The sequence below is a fragment of the Pteropus medius genome, unplaced genomic scaffold (assembly GCF_902729225.1).
Source record: "Pteropus medius unplaced genomic scaffold, Ma_sr-lr_union100, whole genome shotgun sequence".
Lineage (NCBI taxonomy): Eukaryota > Metazoa > Chordata > Mammalia > Chiroptera > Pteropodidae > Pteropus > Pteropus medius.
Genome location: NW_024346667.1, coordinates 20,318,373 through 20,326,977, shown reverse-complemented (window position 1 = coordinate 20,326,977; position 8,605 = coordinate 20,318,373). Strand labels below are relative to the sequence as shown.

The 8,605-nt window shown below is 35.9% G+C and overlaps 1 pseudogene; it reads left to right on the top strand.

Moving 5' to 3' along the window:
* The first annotated feature begins 7,785 nt into the window (after positions 1-7,785).
* LOC120613543 (uncharacterized) lies at positions 7,786-7,904 on the top strand (annotated as a pseudogene).
* The last annotated feature ends 701 nt before the right edge of the window (positions 7,905-8,605 follow it).

The window sequence follows — 8,605 nt, the reverse complement described above, 5'->3', positions numbered from 1 at the left end:
TGTGTTTTAAGTCGATCCTTAAGTAAGACAATATTCCAAAATCAAATATTATAGAAAGGATTATTTATATAGAAGTAGTCGCATCTATTATACCCCTTTGGCTTTGAATTTGTTAATTCTGGATGGTAAATAAATTCATCTAATTATTTATTTCAATCCTCTGTTCTTAAACTGCTAAGATATATGAATTCTAAAAGTCAGCTATCAGAAAATGAATAAACATTAACTAGCAATAAAATAGTAATCTGATAGAAAGAAAAATTAATTTTTCATTGAAAGTAACATAATTTAAAAATATATGACATAATCATGTCAAACAAGACATATAAAATTTAGTTTTAAAATGTACATACTATCCCACATTTTGAATATATTTCATATACTCTTTAAAAATAAACTTTAATTGTAAGAAAGTTAGACTATTTACATTTCATTTAGAGTCAGCAACCAAAAGAGATTTACATTTTATTAATAAATTTTCTCTGGTATATGATTCAACTATATTAAGAGTCTGACACTAAGGCAACATCTAAAAGGGCAATATACATTTCCGTCAAGTTTTTCCCTAGTCTATATCACACAGCTTTCTCCCATCTCCTGTGTTTAGAGTTTGGACCACCCAATTTAACATATGTCAAAGGATCTCATAGTGACTTCTAGATGCTCCAAGTCTTGTCAATTTAACAAGTGTACATAGAGTGTCAATTTAGCAAGACCACCAGTTCATTTTGAAGGATAACGATCATGTCTTCTGCTTTTCTGTAACTCCCATAATGTGGGCAAATGATAAAAGTCTTAGAACTAAATAAAAGCTATTAATCTCCTAATTCAAAATTAGCATGCTCAACTGTTATAAGTCTCAAAAATAAATGTGGTAATTCAATCACTTCAGTCAAACCATACCTTATCACTGAATTCTCTTCAAGTTGTTCTTTATGCAGAATATGTTGGAAATAATCTTCTATAGCTTGAGCAGTTAGAAATTCTTTTAAGTACAGGTAGTACTTAAAAGAGACAGTGCCCTATGATGCCTATTGTATACAAAAAATCACATTAATAAGCACATATGCTGAAGACTGATCAAGATGATTTGCTAATTTAAAGTATCCTAATCTGATTCTGTGAGGATATTGTGTATCGGGTGGGGATGGGAGTGATAAAAAGATTTGAGGGGATACAGTGGACAAATTGTTGCCATCAAAGTAAATCTCTTGGTGATGAATGTAATTCTCCCTGAAATGTCCAGACTTTCTCTAGGGTCAGACTTAGATATGTTTAATTTAGGACATACCTAAACATTGCATGGGACATACTTATACTAAAAATTATTCATTATTTATCTGAAATTCAAGTGTTATAAGGTGTTCCTTATTTTATTTGCCAACTCTAAGTATCTCAAAGTGTATTATAAAATTTAAAGAAATTTTGATTTCGTTCCTTTAATTTTTAAAATTAAACATATGTCAAATAGCTGCAACTTGCAAAGGGAGAATGGAAGATTGAACAAAGTCAAATAAAGAATGTCAGGATATTAATGTCAAAGACTACATTTCAGAGGTCAAGGACCTTGACTATCAGGCTCACTGCTCTATTCCTGCCAACAGCTAATGCTCTGGGGAATGTTAGCGGCTAAATATTTTTTGAGTAAAAAATAGCAAATATAAATGTCTCTCTCCTATTTATTTATTTATTTATTTATTTATTTATTTATTTATTTCGAGAAGGCGAACTCTTCTTTTTTATTATCAGGAATAAAAGGTTGGCTAATCCATTTCTTTTAGTCACTTCAGTTCAAACAGCTCAAACAAATACAGCAGGTAATGCTGACGATGAAGTACACAAACTGGCTGTGGCCATAATCCAGATAGCCTGCCAAGTACAGACAAAGTGTCAATGGAGTCGTTGTTTATCAGATTTCAGGCCCCAATAATAAGCATTTATACATTTGTATTCTTTTCAGTTTACAAATTCACTAGACAATGGAGATTTAAGTCCACTCTGGTTTTTATGTATTATTTTTACTAAAGGACAATGGCTTTTACAGTCCACTTACAGGCATTTATTAAAAGGTAGTCTGGATTTTGTTGAGATTTCAATAAAGAGTTGAGAGAATAGCATTCCATGAGGTTAAAAAAAGGAAAAAAGAACCAGGGAAGTTATTCTAAGGAGAAAAGGAAAGGATCCAGCAATTTCTGGAGAGGAAAAGGAGAAAGGAGTATTAAGAAATGAAGAGATTTTAATGTGATACACCACATAAACAAATTTAAAAATAAGAATCATATGGTCATATCAATAGATGCAGAAAAAGCCTTCAACAAGATACAGCATCCATTTATGATCAAAACACTTAATAAAGTCGGTATAGAAGGAAAGTACCTTAACATAATAAAGGCTATATATGACAAACCCTCAGCCAATGTTATACTTAATGGTAAAAAACTAGAAACCTTCCCTCTAAGATCAGGAACAAAGCCAGGCTGTCCACTATCTCCACTGTTATTCAATATAACATTGGAGGTCCTAGCAAATGCAGTCAAGCAAGAGAAAGATATAAAAGGCATCTAAATAGGAAACAAAGACGTCAAACTGTCACTATTTGCGGATAACGTGATTCTCTATATAGAAAACCCCAAAGACTCCACAAGAACACTGCTAGAAACAATAAGCAAATACAGGAAAGTTTCTGGATACAAAATCAATTTTCCAAAGAAGTGAAGAGGTAGTCTTTAAAAATTTATAAATAAAGGACATATGTATGTGTAAGGAAAAATAGAAATATGGTGATAATAAAGTATTGTGCTATTTAGAGAACATTAGGGAAAAGAAGATTAAAAGGGAACTACTGGCAAAAGGACAATTCATAGAATAAGTTCATCATACTACTACGAGACAGGAGTAGATTTTCTGGCCTCAAGTACGTTTAAAACGTTTATGTTTTACAAAAATGTATTATTGAGAGCCACAGTTTATTTGAGGCACTCACTTTTGTTTGTTTGTTACGTCAATAAGAAAATAGCTAGATACCACTGGACAACTTAATAAACATTAACCAACACAGTAAACAAAAACTTTCATTGTTTGAATCCAAGTGAAAACTTATTAAATTTGACTGAAATCAATTCTAGAGATGTGAAAAATGGTTTTCATAAGCAAAAACATACCTATATGTGCAGAGGTGCCTTTGTCCCTGTTTCTTGTATAGGTCAGACCTTCTAAGTGGCACGTCAGTGAGCCACTTGGTAGATCTACCAATGAAAGAAAATTGTAGAGATATGAAAAAAAGAAAAAGAAAAAATAAGAGGTCATACGGAAGGTGCTTGTCCTAAATGTGGAGTTACATAGCACAGCTTAGTTTGTCATGATGAGTGTTGCCAAACTTAAGGGGTTCATCATGACCGCATGAGTCAAAGCCTAAAGAGCCACGGACAGGAGGCTGCAGCGAAGAAAGCAGAGATTTATTTAAGGAAATGGCACGAAACCCAGAGACACGAGTGAGTGGGTGCTCAAAGACCTGGCTCCTCGATGGCCTCTAGGGAATACGTTACATAGGGGAAAACTCATTAGTAGCTAAGGGGCTTGGGGTCCTCAGGTATCCTGATTGGTCGGGGCTTGGGTAGGAGGTAGTTGAACATTGTATCAGGCCCTGATGTCAGTCATGGCATCATTCTGTCTGGTTTCAAGGGGATGCTGGTTGGGTCATTCCACCTTCATGGGTATGGAGCTGCAAGGTGTTATCTTTAGTTTGACTAAAACCCTGTTTCTGTGGTCAAAAGACCTGAGGCTTTCTTCCTAAGACTAACTGATGCTAACCTAAGGGTTTAATGATTAAGAGAGTGGTTATGTAGTAAGCAGAAGGATAAGGAAAGAAAAGAGGCAAGCGAGCCCAAGGCCAGTTTAAATCAAGGAGAAAGAGAAAGGAAAAAGTCACAAAGATTTGCATGGTTAGATCATCCCTTTTGGAAGGCTCAGCCCTCTAGATCAGACACGTTTCTTTAGACTTCTAAGAACACTGAACATTTATGAGGCATAAATATACGTTTTGCTTAAAAAATTACAATTTTATGTAAAACCAACAAAATGATAGTAGGTGACAGAGTTAGCGGAAATATTCGCACCACTCTAAATGGGTATACCTGCATAACTGCTAGAAAGTTAAAGACCTACAGTGTCATTTAACAAACAGGAAGCAAAACATTTCAGATTGTTTCTCTTTACGATGATTTTGTGAGAATAATAACTCTTTCTTTAGACTCTAAATCCACATCTCATCTTCGCAGGAGACCAAAACTTTATAGATACTCACTAAAGTTGAACAGCATTAATTTAATGCAGAGGACCACGCAATAAATACCAGATCACAAAGATAAAGGTACAGACCATGCAAAACCAGTAAACCTCATTAAAATGAATTAATTAAGAAAACCATTTCAAACAAATTGGGGAAAAAAAATCCTCGATTGTAAAATATCTTCAAAGCGAATTTCATAAGGATACATTAATTAAAATTAAGCCAATAAGTACGTGAATAATTTTAGTGTAAATCCTTTGAATATATAGGCAGACTTCACTTTGCACTGTTTCAATATGCATGAATTTCTGTTACCAAGATTTAGTGATTAACACCAGTTCCCTAACAACATAGTTCTAATTTCAGTTACCATGATATATCAACTAGATGTTGTTGACATAAGAAACACCCAAACCTGTAGAGAATTTTAATTAGTTCATTTGAGCCAAACTGATGACAATCGCCAGGAAGCAAAATCTCAACAGGCTGAGAAAATGCTCTGGAGAGTGACAGGTTTACAGCTTATTTTATACATTAGAATCAAAGGGGGAGAAGTAAGAAGAGTTACATGAAATCCACTGGTGGCAGATGAAGGGGGCAGGAGAAAAGAAAGTGGGGAAATCTCTGGGATTGGATAAAAAGTGAAATGGAGAGACACAAACTTCTTTTACATTGGTGGGTACAGGAGAGTTAGCAGTAACATTTACAGCACACAGAGATGGTATTTGGAGAATAAGATAACAATGAGGAGTTCTATGGTCTCTGAGGGGTCTGGATAAAGGGGATTACTCTGACATTCTTAGGGTATGTTATCTTAGATACGAAAAGACAATAGGCAGGCTCACTTAAAGTAAAAGACTGACCTTGTCAAGGAATAGGATATGACTACCCACATTCCCTACTTTTAGGAATTTTTATGTTCAGATCATCCTATTGGTTAATATCGGTCTCTGAATTTGTAGAGCCTCCCATGCTGGCCTCCCCTGAGCTCGTTGGGCTTAGTATGTGGCCCCTTTTTTGTCCACAATGTAATTGTATAATTACTATTCAGTTGACACACATGGGAAAGTATGTAGCTGTGTTGCTTCCTAATCTCCCAGTGATAAAGCCACATGACATTTTACAAAAATGGATCATCGAAAGAGAGAATTGGTCAAGAAAAAGTAAAGTGTAGCAAAGAAACAATAAGTGATAATATGGGAAGTAAAATTATAAATAGAATTATAGAAGAAAGAACTGACAGTTGGAATGTTGACACTCTTGAAAGACTCTAGATATGCAGCCAGAGGAAGTCAGTGAAAGCAAGTTTATCAGCATTAATGGGAAAGAGATTATGACTAATAGGATGAAGATGTCACAGAGGAAATGATGAGTAAAAGAAAACCTTCACATTAAAGGAATTCTCAAGAGATATTTCCCAATTGAAAGCACAAAGAATAAAGTGTTGGAAGCTGATCCAAACGTAAAAAGGAGTATGACAAGTCAGAGTAGACCTGTGGATTTATTTTAGTTTCTTCAAGCTGAATATCTAAAAGGCTGATACTGAGAGTTTTCTGAAGTTTTCCCTCTTTCTGAATCAAATGTTCCCTTCACGGCTATTTTCCATACCAATGCTTGCCTTTGGCATACCCATCGTACCTTGGTACCTTCGTAAGAGTGTCATAAGATAACTGTTCTGATAGCGTATCTCTCTAGATCCAGCCTAAAATCCAACCTTCCACTTGTGCAGGCCTATCCTCGATTTGTGCAACAACAACCATTATATTTGCTTGGACCCTCTCATCAACAAAAAGAGAGACCAAATGGAGTTGTAGGGTCATCAATTTTCTCTCTGAATCTCAGTCTATTCAGTATCTTTCATGAACGAAACTCCCAGTTGTCCTGCGTGCCATGCCCAGATCTCATCATGCCTTGACCTCAGAGAAACAATGTTAGCATTTCCTGCCAAAGTGTCCTACATACTTGCCTTATGATACAAAAATACACTGGGAGAAAAAATAAGTAATGAAAAATGGAAAGAATAACTACTTTGGCAGAACATATCACAGAGAAAATGAACATACCTTTTAGGTTATAATTTATCTTGGGTAAATTTGGTAAAACCAATGTGTCCAGTGTAAAGTTGAGATCTTCGTGAAAGATTTCAATATGTTCTCCAATACGTGGATATCAACCAGAAAAAAAAATTTTTTTAAGCCAGGATATGGGAAAAAATGGTTCTAGAAATAAGAAAGTCTGTACTTATAATGTAGTTTTTTGGAATACTAATTGGTCAGTTTTTTACTCCCACTTTAGTTGTTGCTTTTGAAGCTTTCATGGAACTACATGAAGTATACTGCTTTGTCATTCTTCTGAGTACAAAAAAGTGCAACCTGCATCCAACTTCTCTTCTGCTTCTGAGTAAGTATTTGTCTCTCAGGAGTTCTGCATCCGCTTGTTGATGGTAAAGAGCGCTTGTTGATGGTAAAGAGCTCTGATACTCTGGGGCACACTAAGCTGAAGAAGCACTAACAAGTATGACCCTGAGGCTGACACTGGAATCAAAGGCTTTTTGTTTCTTGTGGATCAATAACTGATGGTGGCCTCATCAGTACAGTTTCCCTGAAAAAGCATTTCTAGTTTCTTCACTTTGTCCTCCGAGAATTTATCAGGTCTGAGGCATACCTTCCCTCAAGTGCCAGAGCCTCACAATAGAGCTTTTTGTCATAAGCAATGTGTCAGCCTCATCTTTTTATCAGGGTGTAGTGAACCTGGCTCACACACCAATGTACAGTCAAGTCCAGAAAAGCGGAGAATCTAGAAAAGCATGTCTTTTAATTTTACTTATATGACTACATTCGTTTATATGAGTATGTGAGGGTGGGCTGTCTTTTTCTTTGTGTCCTAATGCCTAGCACAGTCACTGCTTGCAACATACAAGCTCTCAATAAATGTTGTATAAATTGTATGAGTTTTATTTGTTGTTTTCCAGGGCTGCCCTTGCAATTATTCTTGATCTTCTTCATGACCAATGCAAGTGCTGTGAGAACTGGAACCACACTGCACAGAGTAGGCAGGCAATAAATATCATTTGGAATGGTATTCTGTGTTTATTCCAGGATTATTTTTTATCTCCAAACGGTTCCATCTAAACAAATGGAATGCTCGTTCTCCTCCCGTCCTGTCCAGCCTGTTTTTCCAGGCTGCTGTTTTTCTTCTTTAAGGTTACTAAAGCAAAAGCGATTGGCTGAATTGTGCCACTGTTGTTTTAATATACAGAGGGTTCGTGTTTCTTGCCAGGGTGAGTTCTGGGCAAAATTGAGATCCCTGACAACAACAGGTGTCAACAATTTTATATGGTGATCTGGCAAAAATGGATATGGCCATGCTGAATACTCCTACCAGGCGCTTGCTTACAGGTTCTTATCTAGGATATGTTCTTTCCAAATGTTAAGAAATATACTGAAGCAGAGGCATTTGAATATTTGCTCTGATAAACTACCTTTAAAATACTTCCAGTCTACGGCCATACTACCCTGAAAAAGCCCAATCCCATCTGATCCTGGAAGCTAAGCAGGGTCGGGCCTGGTTAGTACTTGGATGGAAAACCACCCAGGAACACCAAGCGCTGTAGGCGTAAAAAAATAAATAAAATAAAATAAAATACTTCCAAATGGAGACCTTCACTAGCTGCAAATTCACTTACCATCCATTTTCCTATGGTTTGTGACTTCACAGTGGCCTGGGAGGAGCTGATTAGTTATCTTGTATTTTTATTAATGGGTGAAAAGCAGGCTTTTTAAAACTGAGTGATAAAACTGAGTTGTAAATCCTTTTAAAAAATTAGCTTTTTACTCATGCCATACATTGGCAGCTCTAGAAAATCCTTATCAATTTGTTATACCCCAATTTCCAAATTTCCAGTAACTATATAAAAAGCCTGCCAATGGCATCGATTGGGGATGCTACGCACTCCATCATTACATTTCCATCATTTTCCATGACCAGCAAGACTGTATCACCTCAAGTTTCAATGATGTTACAGAGAATTGAAAACTTTGGAGCCGTATTGCCCAAAATCAGGTTGCCATGAATCCTGTCAATGAATTTATCAATGTAAAACATTTGTATTTTCTCCAACTCTAGGCAAAAGGTTTTCCACACCAGAGAACAATTCAGGAAGGTCACAATTCAGGTGGATAAAAGGGCAAGTCCAGAAACTCCTACACAGGACATATTTTCTATGGCTTTTGACAAAGATGAAGTAACCCTAAAAAGTTTATTTTTGAGAACAGTAAGATACTTCCATTTGGAATCGGAGGAGAAAATAGAAAAGGG